The sequence below is a fragment of the Staurois parvus genome, unplaced genomic scaffold, assembly GCF_062004578.1.
Source record: "Staurois parvus isolate SC_StPar_1 unplaced genomic scaffold, SC_StPar_1.0 ptg000126l, whole genome shotgun sequence".
NCBI lineage: Eukaryota > Metazoa > Chordata > Amphibia > Anura > Ranidae > Staurois > Staurois parvus.
In genome coordinates this window covers 2564606-2586074 of record NW_028317922.1, presented here as the reverse complement: position 1 = coordinate 2586074, position 21469 = coordinate 2564606, and the positions used below count along the sequence as shown (strand labels likewise).

Sequence of the window (21469 nt, the reverse complement as noted above, 5' to 3'; positions counted from 1 at the left end):
TTTCCCTACACCGTCGATCGCCATCTCTTGGTCAATGAAGGGGCGGCAATTTCCCATGCGAAGGTACCGGGAAAGCTAAAAGTACAGCAAATCATTTCCTCCTTTTCCTGGGGCATTCATGGCAGAAGTAGACATGGGATGGCCCAAGCAGCAAGACAGGGGTGGGCGTCACAACAATCGATTCATCTAGTGGTAAGGGCTTCTTGCAAAACGCTTCTCGCAAATTCCACCCTTGGGAGGAGTGCCAGGTCCACGCGCCAGTCAAGCATAAGGAGGCCAGGCGGGTGCCTTGCCTGTGGCTTCAGGCGAGCCCTTACAGGAAGGCCGCCCAGGATGATGCCACCCCTCTTCTGGCAATGGCTCTTTTCCCGGAACCTCAAGTCCTTTTGATTTTTTTTTTCACGCTCTCTGCATTGTTTTGTCTCACCAGGCGACTATGGTTGTGGCACAGGCTGCATGATCCTTTTCCACTCCAGCAAGGATCACGAGCACACTTTTTCTAGCGCTTGGACTTTCGGTTGCTTGAACCCAAGCCCTTCGGGATATCTCCTTCATCAGGGGCCTGGTGATTTTTCGAAAGAGCGATCCGGAAAGAGGTAGGTCACATCGAGACTTGATGAACAGGAAAAGATGATGAAACTTTCGAGGTGCCATGAGGCACCAGGGCGAAGAGTCACCCGATCAGGCAGAAAGCACAGCTATGGTTTGTTACCGCCCAAAGCTCTTTCCCAAGACTCTTTGAAGCGTAGTAATAGCTATATGGAAGACGGCTTGGAGCGTGAGGTTCAGTAGTAAACAGGTTGCCACTGGGTGAAACTGGGAACCAGAGGGAACCTCCAGCACCAAAGACAGGCCCCAGCTGGGGAAAGGTAATGCTCTGCGTGGGACAAATTCCTTATGAAGGCCTTAGCAAACGGGATGACTGGAGATGATCAGAGAAGGGGAGGAGGCCCAAGGTCTTCCCATTAGGGTTGAGCGTGCAAAAACTGGAATCTTAATAGATTGTAACCGGAGACCAACTCTAGAACGTGTTGCACACCGGGGAGGGGGGGTAGAGAGAGTCAAAAAGACCCTCCCCGAGGCCAAAGCAATGAATCTGCTGCATACTCTGCTGTATGTTGGCCTGGTGGTGGGCTTTTAGGAGGGCATTAATGATCGGCTAAAGAGCACACTGGGCTCACTCGCCTACGCCTTTCAATCTGCGTGCCTGCAGATGTAGTGTTTTCAGGACATGGGTGCAGGAAGTGTACATGACGGAGGAGGTCCAGAGCTGGTGGAAGCAAAGGCGCAGAGTCTCGAGAGCGAGCAATGGGAGAAGAGGAAATCAAGGTCTGTGGGTCGAAAATGGGCTGCTGGCAATGACTGTGGAGAAGTAGAGATGAAAGGTGTTGAGAACTTGGAAGAGGCGTGGAAGTGGGAGAAGTACGCACCCCAGCGGAAGATTCCACAGATGGTGTGAAGCGGCCAGGTCCTGCGAAGTTGAAAGCTTGACTTGGTCCAGAAAGCCGTGCCACTTGGTGTCGAGCTGGGTGGCCATCCGATGAACTTCTGTAATTGCCATGTGCTGCGAATGTGAGCGTTTTCTCCTTCAAAGACCATCCAAGGAGTTAAGCTGAGCGGAGGCAGAGGAGTGTGGGGGTAGGTGGGTAGAAAAGAAAAGCCGGCCTCGCTGTCGGGGAATCGAACCCCGGTCTCCCGCGTGACAGGCGGGGATACTCACCACTATACTAACGAGGACCAGTTGGTGCAGAGCACCTGCTCCTGGCCAAAGTACATACGGCTGCACAGCTTCTCTTTCAATAGAGCTGTGGGCCTCCTCAGTTTGCCTTGCAGTCGGCCGGACATCACCCTTGCAACGGGCCTCGTTCGCACGGCATCCGCCTTGTGGGCGGCTTCCGCTATCACTGGCCTTTCCGCCAGTAATAGACAAGTCAAGTCGCCAGGCTCAAATCAACGGCGGCTCGGCAAAGAAGGTCCCACCGAGATTTGAACTCGGATCGCTGGATTCAGAGTCCAGAGTGCTGACCGTTACACCATGGAACCCCTGGAATGAGGATCTTTCTCGCTTTTCTTGTGCCTCGCTATGCCTGTAGCTAACGCTCACTCCCCCTTAACCCCCCTAGGACCGACTCTCCTATAATCTTTTCCCTACACCGTCGATCGCCATCTCTTGGTCAATGAAGGGGCGGCAATTTCCCATGCGAAGGTACCGGGAAAGCTAAAAGTACAGCAAATCATTTCCTCCTTTTCCTGGGGCATTCATGGCAGAAGTAGACATGGGATGGCCCAAGCAGCAAGACAGGGGTGGGCGTCACAACAATCGATTCATCTAGTGGTAAGGGCTTCTTGCAAAACGCTTCTCGCAAATTCCACCCTTGGGAGGAGTGCCAGGTCCACGCGCCAGTCAAGCATAAGGAGGCCAGGCGGGTGCCTTGCCTGTGGCTTCAGGCGAGCCCTTACAGGAAGGCCGCCCAGGATGATGCCACCCCTCTTCTGGCAATGGCTCTTTTCCCGGAACCTCAAGTCCTTTTGATTTTTTTTTTCACGCTCTCTGCATTGTTTTGTCTCACCAGGCGACTATGGTTGTGGCACAGGCTGCATGATCCTTTTCCACTCCAGCAAGGATCACGAGCACACTTTTTCTAGCGCTTGGACTTTCGGTTGCTTGAACCCAAGCCCTTCGGGATATCTCCTTCATCAGGGGCCTGGTGATTTTTCGAAAGAGCGATCCGGAAAGAGGTAGGTCACATCGAGACTTGATGAACAGGAAAAGATGATGAAACTTTCGAGGTGCCATGAGGCACCAGGGCGAAGAGTCACCCGATCAGGCAGAAAGCACAGCTATGGTTTGTTACCGCCCAAAGCTCTTTCCCAAGACTCTTTGAAGCGTAGTAATAGCTATATGGAAGACGGCTTGGAGCGTGAGGTTCAGTAGTAAACAGGTTGCCACTGGGTGAAACTGGGAACCAGAGGGAACCTCCAGCACCAAAGACAGGCCCCAGCTGGGGAAAGGTAATGCTCTGCGTGGGACAAATTCCTTATGAAGGCCTTAGCAAACGGGATGACTGGAGATGATCAGAGAAGGGGAGGAGGCCCAAGGTCTTCCCATTAGGGTTGAGCGTGCAAAAACTGGAATCTTAATAGATTGTAACCGGAGACCAACTCTAGAACGTGTTGCACACCGGGGAGGGGGGGTAGAGAGAGTCAAAAAGACCCTCCCCGAGGCCAAAGCAATGAATCTGCTGCATACTCTGCTGTATGTTGGCCTGGTGGTGGGCTTTTAGGAGGGCATTAATGATCGGCTAAAGAGCACACTGGGCTCACTCGCCTACGCCTTTCAATCTGCGTGCCTGCAGATGTAGTGTTTTCAGGACATGGGTGCAGGAAGTGTACATGACGGAGGAGGTCCAGAGCTGGTGGAAGCAAAGGCGCAGAGTCTCGAGAGCGAGCAATGGGAGAAGAGGAAATCAAGGTCTGTGGGTCGAAAATGGGCTGCTGGCAATGACTGTGGAGAAGTAGAGATGAAAGGTGTTGAGAACTTGGAAGAGGCGTGGAAGTGGGAGAAGTACGCACCCCAGCGGAATATTCCACAGATGGTGTGAAGCGGCCAGGTCCTGCGAAGTTGAAAGCTTGACTTGGTCCAGAAAGCCGTGCCACTTGGTGTCGAGCTGGGTGGCCATCCGATGAACTTCTGTAATTGCCATGTGCTGCGAATGTGAGCGTTTTCTCCTTCAAAGACCATCCAAGGAGTTAAGCTGAGCGGAGGCAGAGGAGTGTGGGGGTAGGTGGGTAGAAAAGAAAAGCCGGCCTCGCTGTCGGGGAATCGAACCCCGGTCTCCTGCGTAACAGGCGGGGATACTCACCACTATACTAACGAGGACCAGTTGGTGCAGAACACCTGCTCCTGGCCAAAGTACATACGGCTGCACAGCTTCACTTTCAATAGAGCTGTGGGCCTCCTCAGTTTGCCTTGCAGTCGGCCGGACATCACCCTTGCAACGGGCCTCGTTCGCACGGCATCCGCCTTGTGGGCGGCTTCCGCTATCACTGGCCTTTCCGCCAGTAATAGACAAGTCAAGTCGCCAGGCTCAAATCAACGGCGGCTCGGCAAAGAAGGTCCCACCGAGATTTGAACTCGGATCGCTGGATTCAGAGTCCAGAGTGCTGACCGTTACACCATGGAACCACTGGAACGAGGAACTTTCTCGCTTTTCTTGTGCCTTGCTATGCCTGTAGCTAACGCTCACTCCCCATTAACCCCCCTAGGACCGACTCTCCTATAATCTTTTCCCTACACCGTCGATCGCCATCTCTTGGTCAATGAAGGGGCGGCAATTTCCCATGCGAAGGTACCGGGAAAGCTAAAAGTACAGCAAATCATTTCCTCCTTTTCCTGGGGCATTCATGGCAGAAGTAGACATGGGATGGCCCAAGCAGCAAGACAGGGGTGGGCGTCACAACAATCGATTCATCTAGTGGTAAGGGCTTCTTGCAAAACGCTTCTCGCAAATTCCACCCTTGGGAGGAGTGCCAGGTCCACGCGCCAGTCAAGCATAAGGAGGCCAGGCGGGTGCCTTGCCTGTGGCTTCAGGCGAGCCCTTACAGGAAGGCCGCCCAGGATGATGCCACCCCTCTTCTGGCAATGGCTCTTTTCCCGGAACCTCAAGTCCTTTTGATTTTTTTTTCACGCTCTCTGCATTGTTTTGTCTCACCAGGCGACTATGGTTGTGGCACAGGCTGCATGATCCTTTTCCACTCCAGCAAGGATCACGAGCACACTTTTTCTAGCGCTTGGACTTTCGGTTGCTTGAACCCAAGCCCTTCGGGATATCTCCTTCATCAGGGGCCTGGTGATTTTTCGAAAGAGCGATCCGGAAAGAGGTAGGTCACATCGAGACTTGATGAACAGGAAAAGATGATGAAACTTTCGAGGTGCCATGAGGCACCAGGGCGAAGAGTCACCCGATCAGGCAGAAAGCACAGCTATGGTTTGTTACCGCCCAAAGCTCTTTCCCAAGACTCTTTGAAGCGTAGTAATAGCTATATGGAAGACGGCTTGGAGCGTGAGGTTCAGTAGTAAACAGGTTGCCACTGGGTGAAACTGGGAACCAGAGGGAACCTCCAGCACCAAAGACAGGCCCCAGCTGGGGAAAGGTAATGCTCTGCGTGGGACAAATTCCTTATGAAGGCCTTAGCAAACGGGATGACTGGAGATGATCAGAGAAGGGGAGGAGGCCCAAGGTCTTCCCATTAGGGTTGAGCGTGCAAAAACTGGAATCTTAATAGATTGTAACCGGAGACCAACTCTAGAACGTGTTGCACACCGGGGAGGGGGGGTAGAGAGAGTCAAAAAGACCCTCCCCGAGGCCAAAGCAATGAATCTGCTGCATACTCTGCTGTATGTTGGCCTGGTGGTGGGCTTTTAGGAGGGCATTAATGATCGGCTAAAGAGCACACTGGGCTCACTCGCCTACGCCTTTCAATCTGCGTGCCTGCAGATGTAGTGTTTTCAGGACATGGGTGCAGGAAGTGTACATGACGGAGGAGGTCCAGAGCTGGTGGAAGCAAAGGCGCAGAGTCTCGAGAGCGAGCAATGGGAGAAGAGGAAATCAAGGTCTGTGGGTCGAAAATGGGCTGCTGGCAATGACTGTGGAGAAGTAGAGATGAAAGGTGTTGAGAACTTGGAAGAGGCGTGGAAGTGGGAGAAGTACGCACCCCAGCGGAAGATTCCACAGATGGTGTGAAGCGGCCAGGTCCTGCGAAGTTGAAAGCTTGACTTGGTCCAGAAAGCCGTGCCACTTGGTGTCGAGCTGGGTGGCCATCCGATGAACTTCTGTAATTGCCATGTGCTGCGAATGTGAGCGTTTTCTCCTTCAAAGACCATCCAAGGAGTTAAGCTGAGCGGAGGCAGAGGAGTGTGGGGGTAGGTGGGTAGAAAAGAAAAGCCGGCCTCCCCGTCGGGGAATCGAACCCCGGCCTCCCGCGTAACAGGCGGGGATACTCACCACCATACTAACGAGGACCAGTTGGTGCAGAGCACCTGCTCCTGGCCAAAGTACATACGGCTGCACAGCTTCTCTTTCAATAGAGCTGTGGGCCTCCTCAGTTTGCCTTGCAGTCGGCCGGACATCACCCTTGCAACGGGCCTCGTTCGCACGGCATCCGCCTTGTGGGCGGCTTCCGCTATCACTGGCCTTTCCGCCAGTAATAGACAAGTCAAGTCGCCAGGCTCAAATCAACGGCGGCTCGGCAAAGAAGGTCCCACCGAGATTTGAACTCGGATCGCTGGATTCAGAGTCCAGAGTGCTGACCGTTACACCATGGAACCCCTGGAACGAGGATCTTTCTCGCTTTTCTTGTGCCTCGCTATGCCTGTAGCTAACGCTCACTCCCCCTTAACCCCCCTAGGACCGACTCTCCTATAATCTTTTCCCTACACCGTCGATCGCCATCTCTTGGTCAATGAAGGGGCGGCAATTTCCCATGCGAAGGTACCGGGAAAGCTAAAAGTACAGCAAATCATTTCCTCCTTTTCCTGGGGCATTCATGGCAGAAGTAGACATGGGATGGCCCAAGCAGCAAGACAGGGGTGGGCGTCACAACAATCGATTCATCTAGTGGTAAGGGCTTCTTGCAAAACGCTTCTCGCAAATTCCACCCTTGGGAGGAGTGCCAGGTCCACGCGCCAGTCAAGCATAAGGAGGCCAGGCGGGTGCCTTGCCTGTGGCTTCAGGCGAGCCCTTACAGGAAGGCCGCCCAGGATGATGCCACCCCTCTTCTGGCAATGGCTCTTTTCCCGGAACCTCAAGTCCTTTTGATTTTTTTTTTCACGCTCTCTGCATTGTTTTGTCTCACCAGGCGACTATGGTTGTGGCACAGGCTGCATGATCCTTTTCCACTCCAGCAAGGATCACGAGCACACTTTTTCTAGCGCTTGGACTTTCGGTTGCTTGAACCCAAGCCCTTCGGGATATCTCCTTCATCAGGGGCCTGGTGATTTTTCGAAAGAGCGATCCGGAAAGAGGTAGGTCACATCGAGACTTGATGAACAGGAAAAGATGATGAAACTTTTGAGGTGCCATGAGGCACCAGGGCGAAGAGTCACCCGATCAGGCAGAAAGCACAGCTATGGTTTGTTACCGCCCAAAGCTCTTTCCCAAGACTCTTTGAAGCGTAGTAATAGCTATATGGAAGACGGCTTGGAGCGTGAGGTTCAGTAGTAAACAGGTTGCCACTGGGTGAAACTGGGAACCAGAGGGAACCTCCAGCACCAAAGACAGGCCCCAGCTGGGGAAAGGTAATGCTCTGCGTGGGACAAATTCCTTATGAAGGCCTTAGCAAACGGGATGACTGGAGATGATCAGAGAAGGGGAGGAGGCCAAAAGTCTTCCCATTAGGGTTGAGCGTGCAAAAACTGGAATCTTAATAGATTGTAACCGGAGACCAACTCTAGAACGTGTTGCACACCGGGGAGGGGGGTAGAGAGAGTCAAAAAGACCCTCCCCGAGGCCAAAGCAATGAATCTGCTGCATACTCTGCTGTATGTTGGCCTGGTGGTGGGCTTTTAGGAGGGCATTAATGATCGGCTAAAGAGCACACTGGGCTCACTCGCCTACGCCTTTCAATCTGCGTGCCTGCAGATGTAGTGTTTTCAGGACATGGGTGCAGGAAGTGTACATGACGGAGGAGGTCCAGAGCTGGTGGAAGCAAAGGCGCAGAGTCTCGAGAGCGAGCAATGGGAGAAGAGGAAATCAAGGTCTGTGGGTCGAAAATGGGCTGCTGGCAATGACTGTGGAGAAGTAGAGATGAAAGGTGTTGAGAACTTGGAAGAGGCGTGGAAGTGGGAGAAGTACGCACCCCAGCGGAAGATTCCACAGATGGTGTGAAGCGGCCAGGTCCTGCGAAGTTGAAAGCTTGACTTGGTCCAGAAAGCCGTGCCACTTGGTGTCGAGCTGGGTGGCCATCCGATGAACTTCTGTAATTGCCATGTGCTGCGAATGTGAGCGTTTTCTCCTTCAAAGACCATCCAAGGAGTTAAGCTGAGCGGAGGCAGAGGAGTGTGGGGGTAGGTGGGTAGAAAAGAAAAGCCGGCCTCGCTGTCGGGGAATCGAACCCCGGTCTCCTGCGTAACAGGCGGGGATACTCACCACTATACTAACGAGGACCAGTTGGTGCAGAGCACCTGCTCCTGGCCAAAGTACATACGGCTGCACAGCTTCACTTTCAATAGAGCTGTGGGCCTCCTCAGTTTGCCTTGCAGTCGGCCGGACATCACCCTTGCAACGGGCCTCGTTCGCACGGCATCCGCCTTGTGGGCGGCTTCCGCTATCACTGGCCTTTCCGCCAGTAATAGACAAGTCAAGTCGCCAGGCTCAAATCAACGGCGGCTCGGCAAAGAAGGTCCCACTGAGATTTGAACTCGGATCGCTGGATTCAGAGTCCAGAGTGCTGACCGTTACACCATGGAACCCCTGGAACGAGGATCTTTCTCGCTTTTCTTGTGCCTCGCTATGCCTGTAGCTAACGCTCACTCCCCCTTAACCCCCCTAGGACCGACTCTCCTATAATCTTTTCCCTACACCGTCGATCGCCATCTCTTGGTCAATGAAGGGGCGGCAATTTCCCATGCGAAGGTACCGGGAAAGCTAAAAGTACAGCAAATCATTTCCTCCTTTTCCTGGGGCATTCATGGCAGAAGTAGACATGGGATGGCCCAAGCAGCAAGACAGGGGTGGGCGTCACAACAATCGATTCATCTAGTGGTAAGGGCTTCTTGCAAAACGCTTCTCGCAAATTCCACCCTTGGGAGGAGTGCCAGGTCCACGCGCCAGTCAAGCATAAGGAGGCCAGGCGGGTGCCTTGCCTGTGGCTTCAGGCGAGCCCTTACAGGAAGGCCGCCCAGGATGATGCCACCCCTCTTCTGGCAATGGCTCTTTTCCCGGAACCTCAAGTCCTTTTGATTTTTTTTTTCACGCTCTCTGCATTGTTTTGTCTCACCAGGCGACTATGGTTGTGGCACAGGCTGCATGATCCTTTTCCACTCCAGCAAGGATCACGAGCACACTTTTTCTAGCGCTTGGACTTTCGGTTGCTTGAACCCAAGCCCTTCGGGATATCTCCTTCATCAGGGGCCTGGTGATTTTTCGAAAGAGCGATCCGGAAAGAGGTAGGTCACATCGAGACTTGATGAACAGGAAAAGATGATGAAACTTTCGAGGTGCCATGAGGCACCAGGGCGAAGAGTCACCCGATCAGGCAGAAAGCACAGCTATGGTTTGTTACCGCCCAAAGCTCTTTCCCAAGACTCTTTGAAGCGTAGTAATAGCTATATGGAAGACGGCTTGGAGCGTGAGGTTCAGTAGTAAACAGGTTGCCACTGGGTGAAACTGGGAACCAGAGGGAACCTCCAGCACCAAAGACAGGCCCCAGCTGGGGAAAGGGAATGCTCTGCGTGGGACAAATTCCTTATGAAGGCCTTAGCAAACGGGATGACTGGAGATGATCAGAGAAGGGGAGGAGGCCCAAGGACTTCCCATTAGGGTTGAGCGTGCAAAAACTGGAATCTTAATAGATTGTAACCGGAGACCAACTCTAGAACGTGTTGCACACCGGGGAGGGGGGGTAGAGAGAGTCAAAAAGACCCTCCCCGAGGCCAAAGCAATGAATCTGCTGCATACTCTGCTGTATGTTGGCCTGGTGGTGGGCTTTTAGGAGGGCATTAATGATCGGCTAAAGAGCACACTGGGCTCACTCGCCTACGCCTTTCAATCTGCGTGCCTGCAGATGTAGTGTTTTCAGGACATGGGTGCAGGAAGTGTACATGACGGAGGAGGTCCAGAGCTGGTGGAAGCAAAGGCGCAGAGTCTCGAGAGCGAGCAATGGGAGAAGAGGAAATCAAGGTCTGTGGGTCGAAAATGGGCTGCTGGCAATGACTGTGGAGAAGTAGAGATGAAAGGTGTTGAGAACTTGGAAGAGGCGTGGAAGTGGGAGAAGTACGCACCCCAGCGGAAGATTCCACAGATGGTGTGAAGCGGCCAGGTCCTGCGAAGTTGAAAGCTTGACTTGGTCCAGAAAGCCGTGCCACTTGGTGTCGAGCTGGGTGGCCATCCGATGAACTTCTGTAATTGCCATGTGCTGCGAATGTGAGCGTTTTCTCCTTCAAAGACCATCCAAGGAGTTAAGCTGAGCGGAGGCAGAGGAGTGTGGGGGTAGGTGGGTAGAAAAGAAAAGCCGGCCTCCCCGTCGGGGAATCGGACCCCGGTATCCCGCGTGACAGGCGGGGATACTCACCACTATACTAACGAGGACCAGTTGGTGCAGAACACCTGCTCCTGGCCAAAGTACATACGGCTGCACAGCTTCTCTTTCAATAGAGCTGTGGGCCTCCTCAGTTTGCCTTGCAGTCGGCCGGACATCACCCTTGCAACGGGCCTCGTTCGCACGGCATCCGCCTTGTGGGCGGCTTCCGCTATCACTGGCCTTTCCGCCAGTAATAGACAAGTCAAGTCGCCAGGCTCAAATCAACGGCGGCTCGGCAAAGAAGGTCCCACTGAGATTTGAACTCGGATCGCTGGATTCAGAGTCCAGAGTGCTGACCGTTACACCATGGAACCCCTGGAACGAGGATCTTTCTCGCTTTTCTTGTGCCTCGCTATGCCTGTAGCTAACGCTCACTCCCCATTAACCCCCCTAGGACCGACTCTCCTATAATCTTTTCCCTACACCGTCGATCGCCATCTCTTGGTCAATGAAGGGGCGGCAATTTCCCATGCGAAGGTACCGTGAAAGCTAAAAGTACAGCAAATCATTTCCTCCTTTTCCTGGGGCATTCATGGCAGAAGTAGACATGGGATGGCCCAAGCAGCAAGACAGGGGTGGGCGTCACAACAATCGATTCATCTAGTGGTAAGGGCTTCTTGCAAAACGCTTCTCGCAAATTCCACCCTTGGGAGGAGTGCCAGGTCCACGCGCCAGTCAAGCATAAGGAGGCCAGGCGGGTGCCTTGCCTGTGGCTTCAGGCGAGCCCTTACAGGAAGGCCGCCCAGGATGATGCCACCCCTCTTCTGGCAATGGCTCTTTTCCCGGAACCTCAAGTCCTTTTGATTTTTTTTTTCACGCTCTCTGCATTGTTTTGTCTCACCAGGCGACTATGGTTGTGGCACAGGCTGCATGATCCTTTTCCACTCCAGCAAGGATCACGAGCACACTTTTTCTAGCGCTTGGACTTTCGGTTGCTTGAACCCAAGCCCTTCGGGATATCTCCTTCATCAGGGGCCTGGTGATTTTTCGAAAGAGCGATCCGGAAAGAGGTAGGTCACATCGAGACTTGATGAACAGGAAAAGATGATGAAACTTTCGAGGTGCCATGAGGCACCAGGGCGAAGAGTCACCCGATCAGGCAGAAAGCACAGCTATGGTTTGTTACCGCCCAAAGCTCTTTCCCAAGACTCTTTGAAGCGTAGTAATAGCTATATGGAAGACGGCTTGGAGCGTGAGGTTCAGTAGTAAACAGGTTGCCACTGGGTGAAACTGGGAACCAGAGGGAACCTCCAGCACCAAAGACAGGCCCCAGCTGGGGAAAGGGAATGCTCTGCGTGGGACAAATTCCTTATGAAGGCCTTAGCAAACGGGATGACTGGAGATGATCAGAGAAGGGGAGGAGGCCCAAGGACTTCCCATTAGGGTTGAGCGTGCAAAAACTGGAATCTTAATAGATTGTAACCGGAGACCAACTCTAGAACGTGTTGCACACCGGGGAGGGGGGGTAGAGAGAGTCAAAAAGACCCTCCCCGAGGCCAAAGCAATGAATCTGCTGCATACTCTGCTGTATGTTGGCCTGGTGGTGGGCTTTTAGGAGGGCATTAATGATCGGCTAAAGAGCACACTGGGCTCACTCGCCTACGCCTTTCAATCTGCGTGCCTGCAGATGTAGTGTTTTCAGGACATGGGTGCAGGAAGTGTACATGACGGAGGAGGTCCAGAGCTGGTGGAAGCAAAGGCGCAGAGTCTCGAGAGCGAGCAATGGGAGAAGAGGAAATCAAGGTCTGTGGGTCGAAAATGGGCTGCTGGCAATGACTGTGGAGAAGTAGAGATGAAAGGTGTTGAGAACTTGGAAGAGGCGTGGAAGTGGGAGAAGTACGCACCCCAGCGGAAGATTCCACAGATGGTGTGAAGCGGCCAGGTCCTGCGAAGTTGAAAGCTTGACTTGGTCCAGAAAGCCGTGCCACTTGGTGTCGAGCTGGGTGGCCATCCGATGAACTTCTGTAATTGCCATGTGCTGCGAATGTGAGCGTTTTCTCCTTCAAAGACCATCCAAGGAGTTAAGCTGAGCGGAGGCAGAGGAGTGTGGGGGTAGGTGGGTAGAAAAGAAAAGCCGACCTCCCCGTCGGGGAATCGAACCCCGGTATCCCGCGTGACAGGCGGGGATACTCACCACTATACTAACGAGGACCAGTTGGTGCAGAACACCTGCTCCTGGCCAAAGTACATACGGCTGCACAGCTTCTCTTTCAATAGAGCTGTGGGCCTCCTCAGTTTGCCTTGCAGTCGGCCGGACATCACCCTTGCAACGGGCCTCGTTCGCACGGCATCCGCCTTGTGGGCGGCTTCCGCTATCACTGGCCTTTCCGCCAGTAATAGACAAGTCAAGTCGCCAGGCTCAAATCAACGGCGGCTCGGCAAAGAAGGTCCCACTGAGATTTGAACTCGGATCGATGGATTCAGAGTCCAGAGTGCTGACCGTTACACCATGGAACCCCTGGAACGAGGATCTTTCTCGCTTTTCTTGTGCCTCGCTATGCCTGTAGCTAACGCTCACTCCCCCTTAACCCCCCTAGGACCGACTCTCCTATAATCTTTTCCCTACACCGTCGATCGCCATCTCTTGGTCAATGAAGGGGCGGCAATTTCCCATGCGAAGGTACCGGGAAAGCTAAAAGTACAGCAAATCATTTCCTCCTTTTCCTGGGGCATTCATGGCAGAAGTAGACATGGGATGGCCCAAGCAGCAAGACAGGGGTGGGCGTCACAACAATCGATTCATCTAGTGGTAAGGGCTTCTTGCAAAACGCTTCTCGCAAATTCCACCCTTGGGAGGAGTGCCAGGTCCACGCGCCAGTCAAGCATAAGGAGGCCAGGCGGGTGCCTTGCCTGTGGCTTCAGGCGAGCCCTTACAGGAAGGCCGCCCAGGATGATGCCACCCCTCTTCTGGCAATGGCTCTTTTCCCGGAACCTCAAGTCCTTTTGATTTTTTTTTTCACGCTCTCTGCATTGTTTTGTCTCACCAGGCGACTATGGTTGTGGCACAGGCTGCATGATCCTTTTCCACTCCAGCAAGGATCACGAGCACACTTTTTCTAGCGCTTGGACTTTCGGTTGCTTGAACCCAAGCCCTTCGGGATATCTCCTTCATCAGGGGCCTGGTGATTTTTCGAAAGAGCGATCCGGAAAGAGGTAGGTCACATCGAGACTTGATGAACAGGAAAAGATGATGAAACTTTCGAGGTGCCATGAGGCACCAGGGCGAAGAGTCACCCGATCAGGCAGAAAGCACAGCTATGGTTTGTTACCGCCCAAAGCTCTTTCCCAAGACTCTTTGAAGCGTAGTAATAGCTATATGGAAGACGGCTTGGAGCGTGAGGTTCAGTAGTAAACAGGTTGCCACTGGGTGAAACTGGGAACCAGAGGGAACCTCCAGCACCAAAGACAGGCCCCAGCTGGGGAAAGGGAATGCTCTGCGTGGGACAAATTCCTTATGAAGGCCTTAGCAAACGGGATGACTGGAGATGATCAGAGAAGGGGAGGAGGCCCAAGGACTTCCCATTAGGGTTGAGCGTGCAAAAACTGGAATCTTAATAGATTGTAACCGGAGACCAACTCTAGAACGTGTTGCACACCGGGGAGGGGGGGTAGAGAGAGTCAAAAAGACCCTCCCCGAGGCCAAAGCAATGAATCTGCTGCATACTCTGCTGTATGTTGGCCTGGTGGTGGGCTTTTAGGAGGGCATTAATGATCGGCTAAAGAGCACACTGGGCTCACTCGCCTACGCCTTTCAATCTGCGTGCCTGCAGATGTAGTGTTTTCAGGACATGGGTGCAGGAAGTGTACATGACGGAGGAGGTCCAGAGCTGGTGGAAGCAAAGGCGCAGAGTCTCGAGAGCGAGCAATGGGAGAAGAGGAAATCAAGGTCTGTGGGTCGAAAATGGGCTGCTGGCAATGACTGTGGAGAAGTAGAGATGAAAGGTGTTGAGAACTTGGAAGAGGCGTGGAAGTGGGAGAAGTACGCACCCCAGCGGAAGATTCCACAGATGGTGTGAAGCGGCCAGGTCCTGCGAAGTTGAAAGCTTGACTTGGTCCAGAAAGCCGTGCCACTTGGTGTCGAGCTGGGTGGCCATCCGATGAACTTCTGTAATTGCCATGTGCTGCGAATGTGAGCGTTTTCTCCTTCAAAGACCATCCAAGGAGTTAAGCTGAGCGGAGGCAGAGGAGTGTGGGGGTAGGTGGGTAGAAAAGAAAAGCCGGCCTCCCCGTCGGGGAATCGGACCCCGGTATCCCGCGTGACAGGCGGGGATACTCACCACTATACTAACGAGGACCAGTTGGTGCAGAACACCTGCTCCTGGCCAAAGTACATACGGCTGCACAGCTTCTCTTTCAATAGAGCTGTGGGCCTCCTCAGTTTGCCTTGCAGTCGGCCGGACATCACCCTTGCAACGGGCCTCGTTCGCACGGCATCCGCCTTGTGGGCGGCTTCCGCTATCACTGGCCTTTCCGCCAGTAATAGACAAGTCAAGTCGCCAGGCTCAAATCAACGGCGGCTCGGCAAAGAAGGTCCCACTGAGATTTGAACTCGGATCGCTGGATTCAGAGTCCAGAGTGCTGACCGTTACACCATGGAACCCCTGGAACGAGGATCTTTCTCGCTTTTCTTGTGCCTCGCTATGCCTGTAGCTAACGCTCACTCCCCCTTAACCCCCCTAGGACCGACTCTCCTATAATCTTTTCCCTACACCGTCGATCGCCATCTCTTGGTCAATGAAGGGGCGGCAATTTCCCATGCGAAGGTACCGGGAAAGCTAAAAGTACAGCAAATCATTTCCTCCTTTTCCTGGGGCATTCATGGCAGAAGTAGACATGGGATGGCCCAAGCAGCAAGACAGGGGTGGGCGTCACAACAATCGATTCATCTAGTGGTAAGGGCTTCTTGCAAAACGCTTCTCGCAAATTCCACCCTTGGGAGGAGTGCCAGGTCCACGCGCCAGTCAAGCATAAGGAGGCCAGGCGGGTGCCTTGCCTGTGGCTTCAGGCGAGCCCTTACAGGAAGGCCGCCCAGGATGATGCCACCCCTCTTCTGGCAATGGCTCTTTTCCCGGAACCTCAAGTCCTTTTGATTTTTTTTTTCACGCTCTCTGCATTGTTTTGTCTCACCAGGCGACTATGGTTGTGGCACAGGCTGCATGATCCTTTTCCACTCCAGCAAGGATCACGAGCACACTTTTTCTAGCGCTTGGACTTTCGGTTGCTTGAACCCAAGCCCTTCGGGATATCTCCTTCATCAGGGGCCTGGTGATTTTTCGAAAGAGCGATCCGGAAAGAGGTAGGTCACATCGAGACTTGATGAACAGGAAAAGATGATGAAACTTTCGAGGTGCCATGAGGCACCAGGGCGAAGAGTCACCCGATCAGGCAGAAAGCACAGCTATGGTTTGTTACCGCCCAAAGCTCTTTCCCAAGACTCTTTGAAGCGTAGTAATAGCTATATGGAAGACGGCTTGGAGCGTGAGGTTCAGTAGTAAACAGGTTGCCACTGGGTGAAACTGGGAACCAGAGGGAACCTCCAGCACCAAAGACAGGCCCCAGCTGGGGAAAGGTAATGCTCTGCGTGGGACAAATTCCTTATGAAGGCCTTAGCAAACGGGATGACTGGAGATGATCAGAGAAGGGGAGGAGGCCCAAGGTCTTCCCATTAGGGTTGAGCGTGCAAAAACTGGAATCTTAATAGATTGTAACCGGAGACCAACTCTAGAACGTGTTGCACACCGGGGAGGGGGGGTAGAGAGAGTCAAAAAGACCCTCCCCGAGGCCAAAGCAATGAATCTGCTGCATACTCTGCTGTATGTTGGCCTGGTGGTGGGCTTTTAGGAGGGCATTAATGATCGGCTAAAGAGCACACTGGGCTCACTCGCCTACGCCTTTCAATCTGCGTGCCTGCAGATGTAGTGTTTTCAGGACATGGGTGCAGGAAGTGTACATGACGGAGGAGGTCCAGAGCTGGTGGAAGCAAAGGCGCAGAGTCTCGAGAGCGAGGAATGGGAGAAGAGGAAATCAAGGTCTGTGGGTCGAAAATGGGCTGCTGGCAATGACTGTGGAGAAGTAGAGATGAAAGGTGTTGAGAACTTGGAAGAGGCGTGGAAGTGGGAGAAGTACGCACCCCAGCGGAAGATTCCACAGATGGTGTGAAGCGGCCAGGTCCTGCGAAGTTGAAAGCTTGACTTGGTCCAGAAAGCCGTGCCACTTGGTGTCGAGCTGGGTGGCCATCCGATGAACTTCTGTAATTGCCATGTGCTGCGAATGTGAGCGTTTTCTCCTTCAAAGACCATCCAAGGAGTTAAGCTGAGCGGAGGCAGAGGAGTGTGGGGGTAGGTGGGTAGAAAAGAAAAGCCGGCCTTGCCGTCGGGGAATCGAACCCCGGTCTCCCGCGTGACAGGCGGGGATACTCACCACTATACGAACGAGGACCAGTTGGTGCAGAACACCTGCTCCTGGCCAAAGTACATACGGCTGCACAGCTTCTCTTTCAATAGAGCTGTGGGCCTCCTCAGTTTGCCTTGCAGTCGGCCGGACATCACCCTTGCAACGGGCCTCGTTCGCACGGCATCCGCCTTGTGGGCGGCTTCCGCTATCACTGGCCTTTCCGCCAGTAATAGACAAGTCAAGTCGCCAGGCTCAAATCAACGGCGGCTCGGCAAAGAAGGTCCCACCGAGATTTGAACTCGGATCGCTGGATTCAGAGTCCAGAGTGCTGACCCTTACACCATGGAACCCCTGGAACGAGAATCTTTCTCGCTTTTCTTGTGCCTCGCTATGCCTGTAGCTAACGCTCACTCCCCCTTAACCCCCCTAGGACCGACTCTCCTATAATCTTTTCCCTACACCGTCGATCGCCATCTCTTGGTCAATGAAGGGGCGGCAATTTCCCATGCGAAGGTACCGGGAAAGCTAAAAGTACAGCAAATCATTTCCTCCTTTTCCTGGGGCATTCATGGCAGAAGTAGACATGGGATGGCCCAAGCAGCAAGACAGGGGTGGGCGTCACAACAATCGATTCATCTAGTGGTAAGGGCTTCTTGCAAAACGCTTCTCGCAAATTCCACCCTTGGGAGGAGTGCCAGGTCCACGCGCCAGTCAAGCATAAGGAGGCCAGGCGGGTGCCTTGCCTGTGGCTTCAGGCGAGCCCTTACAGGAAGGCCGCCCAGGATGATGCCACCCCTCTTCTGGCAATGGCTCTTTTCCCGGAACCTCAAGTCCTTTTGATTTTTTTTTTCACGCTCTCTGCATTGTTTTGTCTCACCAGGCGACTATGGTTGTGGCACAGGCTGCATGATCCTTTTCCACTCCAGCAAGGATCACGAGCACACTTTTTCTAGCGCTTGGACTTTCGGTTGCTTGAACCCAAGCCCTTCGGGATATCTCCTTCATCAGGGGCCTGGTGATTTTTCGAAAGAGCGATCCGGAAAGAGGTAGGTCACATCGAGACTTGATGAACAGGAAAAGATGATGAAACTTTCGAGGTGCCATGAGGCACCAGGGCGAAGAGTCACCCGATCAGGCAGAAAGCACAGCTATGGTTTGTTACCGCCCAAAGCTCTTTCCCAAGACTCTTTGAAGCGTAGTAATAGCTATATGGAAGACGGCTTGGAGCGTGAGGTTCAGTAGTAAACAGGTTGCCACTGGGTGAAACTGGGAACCAGAGGGAACCTCCAGCACCAAAGACAGGCCCCAGCTGGGGAAAGGTAATGCTCTGCGTGGGACAAATTCCTTATGAAGGCCTTAGCAAACGGGATGACTGGAGATGATCAGAGAAGGGGAGGAGGCCCAAGGTCTTCCCATTAGGGTTGAGCGTGCAAAAACTGGAATCTTAATAGATTGTAACCGGAGACCAACTCTAGAACGTGTTGCACACCGGGGAGGGGGGGTAGAGAAAGTCAAAAAGACCCTCCCCGAGGCCAAAGCAATGAATCTGCTGCATACTCTGCTGTATGTTGGCCTGGTGGTGGGCTTTTAGGAGGGCATTAATGATCGGCTAAAGAGCACACTGGGCTCACTCGCCTACGCCTTTCAATCTGCGTGCCTGCAGATGTAGTGTTTTCAGGACATGGGTGCAGGAAGTGTACATGACGGAGGAGGTCCAGAGCTGGTGGAAGCAAAGGCGCAGAGTCTCGAGAGCGAGCAATGGGAGAAGAGGAAATCAAGGTCTGTGGGTCGAAAATGGGCTGCTGGCAATGACTGTGGAGAAGTAGAGATGAAAGGTGTTGAGAACTTGGAAGAGGCGTGGAAGTGGGAGAAGTACGCACCCCAGCGGAAGATTCCACAGATGGTGTGAAGCGGCCAGGTCCTGCGAAGTTGAAAGCTTGACTTGGTCCAGAAAGCCGTGCCACTTGGTGTCGAGCTGGGTGGCCATCCGATGAACTTCTGTAATTGCCATGTGCTGCGAATGTGAGCGTTTTCTCCTTCAAAGACCATCCAAGGAGTTAAGCTGAGAGGAGGCAGAGGAGTGTGGGGGTAGGTGGGTAGAAAAGAAAAGCCGGCCTCCCCGTCGGGGAATCGAACCCCGGTCTCCCGCGTGACAGGCGGGGATACTCACCACTATACTAACGAGGACCAGTTGGTGCAGAGCACCTGCTCCTGGCCAAAGTACATACGGCTGCACAGCTTCTCTTTCAATAGAGCTGTGGGCCTCCTCAGTTTGCCTTGCAGTCGGCCGGACATCACCCTTGCAACGGGCCTCGTTCGCACGGCATCCGCCTTGTGGGCGGCTTCCGCTATCACTGGCCTTTCCGCCAGTAATAGACAAGTCAAGTCGCCAGGCTCAAATCAACGGCGGCTCGGCAAAGAAGGTCCCACCGAGATTTGAACTCGGATCGCTGGATTCAGAGTCCAGAGTGCTGACCGTTACACCATGGAACCCCTGGAACGAGGATCTTTCTCGCTTTTCTTGTGCCTCGCTATGCCTGTAGCTAACGCTCACTCCCCCTTAACCCCCCTAGGACCGACTCTCCTATAATCTTTTCCCTACACCGTCGATCGCCATCTCTTGGTCAATGAAGGGGCGGCAATTTCCCATGCGAAGGTACCGGGAAAGCTAAAAGTACAGCAAATCATTTCCTCCTTTTCCTGGGGCATTCATGGCAGAAGTAGACATGGGATGGCCCAAGCAGCAAGACAGGGGTGGGCGTCACAACAATCGATTCATCTAGTGGTAAGGGCTTCTTGCAAAACGCTTCTCGCAAATTCCACCCTTGGGAGGAGTGCCAGGTCCACGCGCCAGTCAAGCATAAGGAGGCCAGGCGGGTGCCTTGCCTGTGGCTTCAGGCGAGCCCTTACAGGAAGGCCGCCCAGGATGATGCCACCCCTCTTCTGGCAATGGCTCTTTTCCCGGAACCTCAAGTCCTTTTGATTTTTTTTTTCACGCTCTCTGCATTGTTTTGTCTCACCAGGCGACTATGGTTGTGGCACAGGCTGCATGATCCTTTTCCACTCCAGCAAGGATCACGAGCACACTTTTTCTAGCGCTTGGACTTTCGGTTGCTTGAACCCAAGCCCTTCGGGATATCTCCTTCATCAGGGGCCTGGTGATTTTTCGAAAGAGCGATCCGGAAAGAGGTAGGTCACATCGAGACTTGATGAACAGGAAAAGATGATGAAACTTTCGAGGTGCCATGAGGCACCAGGGCGAAGAGTCACCCGATCAGGCAGAAAGCACAGCTATGGTTTGTTACCGCCCAAAGCTCTTTCCCAAGACTCTTTGAAGCGTAGTAATAGCTATATGGAAGACGGCTTGGAGCGTGAGGTTCAGTAGTAAACAGGTTGCCACTGGGTGAAACTGGGAACCAGAGGGAACCTCCAGCACCAAAGACAGGCCCCAGCTGGGGAAAGGTAATGCTCTGCGTGGGACAAATTCCTTATGAAGGCCTTAGCAAACGGGATGACTGGAGATGATCAGAGAAGGGGAGGAGGCCCAAGGTCTTCCCATTAGGGTTGAGCGTGCAAAAACTGGAATCTTAATAGATTGTAACCGGAGACCAACTCTAGAACGTGTTGCACACCGGGGAGGGGGGGTAGAGAGAGTCAAAAAGACCCTCCCCGAGGCCAAAGCAATGAATCTGCTGCATACTCTGCTGTATGTTGGCCTGGTGGTGGGCTTTTAGGAGGGCATTAATGATCGGCTAAAGAGCACACTGGGCTCACTCGCCTACGCCTTTCAATCTGCGTGCCTGCAGATGTAGTGTTTTCAGGACATGGGTGCAGGAAGTGTACATGACGGAGGAGGTCCAGAGCTGGTGGAAGCAAAGGCGCAGAGTCTCGAGAGCGAGCAATGGGAGAAGAGGAAATCAAGGTCTGTGGGTCGAAAATGGGCTGCTGGCAATGACTGTGGAGAAGTAGAGATGAAAGGTGTTGAGAACTTGGAAGAGGCATGGAAGTGGGAGAAGTACGCACCCCAGCGGAAGATTCCACAGATGGTGTGAAGCGGCCAGGTCCTGCGAAGTTGAAAGCTTGACTTGGTCCAGAAAGCCGTGCCACTTGGTGTCGAGCTGGGTGGCCATCCGATGAACTTCTGTAATTGCCATGTGCTGCGAATGTGAGCGTTTTCTCCTTCAAAGACCATCCAAGGAGTTAAGCTGAGTGGAGGCAGAGGAGTGTGGGGGTAGGTGGGTAGAAAAGAAAAGCCGGCCTCCCCGTCGGGGAATCGAACCCCGGTCTCCCGCGTAACAGGCGGGGATACTCACCACTATACTAACGAGGACCAGTTGGTGCAGAGCACCTGCTCCTGGCCAAAGTACATACGGCTGCACAGCTTCTCTTTCAATAGAGCTGTGGGCCTCCTCAGTTTGCCTTGCAGTCGGCCGGACATCACCCTTGCAACGGGCCTCGTTCGCACGGCATCCGCCTTGTGGGCGGCTTCCGCTATCACTGGCCTTTCCGCCAGTAATAGACAAGTCAAGTCGCCAGGCTCAAATCAACGGCGGCTCGGCAAAGAAGGTCCCACCGAGATTTGAACTCGGATCGCTGGATTCAGAGTCCAGAGTGCTGACCGTTACACCATGGAACCCCTGGAACGAGGATCTTTCTCGCTTTTCTTGTGCCTCGCTATGCCTGTAGCTAACGCTCACTCCCCCTTAACCCCCCTAGGACCGACTCTCCTATAATCTTTTCCCTACACCGTCGATCGCCATCTCTTGGTCAATGAAGG

At 53.5% G+C, this 21469-nt stretch overlaps 7 non-coding genes across 7 annotated transcripts; all 7 read right to left on the bottom strand.

Annotated features, from left to right (window-relative positions):
• Nucleotides 1–1971: 1971 nt before the first annotated feature.
• Nucleotides 1972–2043, bottom strand: TRNAQ-CUG (transfer RNA glutamine (anticodon CUG)). Its single transcript has one exon. It is a non-coding gene; the product is annotated as a tRNA-Gln (tRNA).
• A 2071-nt stretch (nt 2044–4114) lies between these two features.
• Nucleotides 4115–4186, bottom strand: TRNAQ-CUG (transfer RNA glutamine (anticodon CUG)). The gene has a single exon. It is a non-coding gene; the product is annotated as a tRNA-Gln (tRNA).
• A 2070-nt stretch (nt 4187–6256) lies between these two features.
• TRNAQ-CUG (transfer RNA glutamine (anticodon CUG)) lies at nt 6257–6328 on the bottom strand. The gene has a single exon. It is a non-coding gene; the product is annotated as a tRNA-Gln (tRNA).
• Nucleotides 6329–16970: 10642 nt separating this feature from the next.
• Nucleotides 16971–17042, bottom strand: TRNAQ-CUG (transfer RNA glutamine (anticodon CUG)). The gene has a single exon. It is a non-coding gene; the product is annotated as a tRNA-Gln (tRNA).
• Nucleotides 17043–18807: 1765 nt separating this feature from the next.
• TRNAD-GUC (transfer RNA aspartic acid (anticodon GUC)) lies at nt 18808–18879 on the bottom strand. Its single transcript has one exon. It is a non-coding gene; the product is annotated as a tRNA-Asp (tRNA).
• Nucleotides 18880–19113: 234 nt separating this feature from the next.
• TRNAQ-CUG (transfer RNA glutamine (anticodon CUG)) lies at nt 19114–19185 on the bottom strand. The gene has a single exon. It is a non-coding gene; the product is annotated as a tRNA-Gln (tRNA).
• A 2071-nt stretch (nt 19186–21256) lies between these two features.
• Nucleotides 21257–21328, bottom strand: TRNAQ-CUG (transfer RNA glutamine (anticodon CUG)). The gene has a single exon. It is a non-coding gene; the product is annotated as a tRNA-Gln (tRNA).
• Nucleotides 21329–21469: the final 141 nt, after the last annotated feature.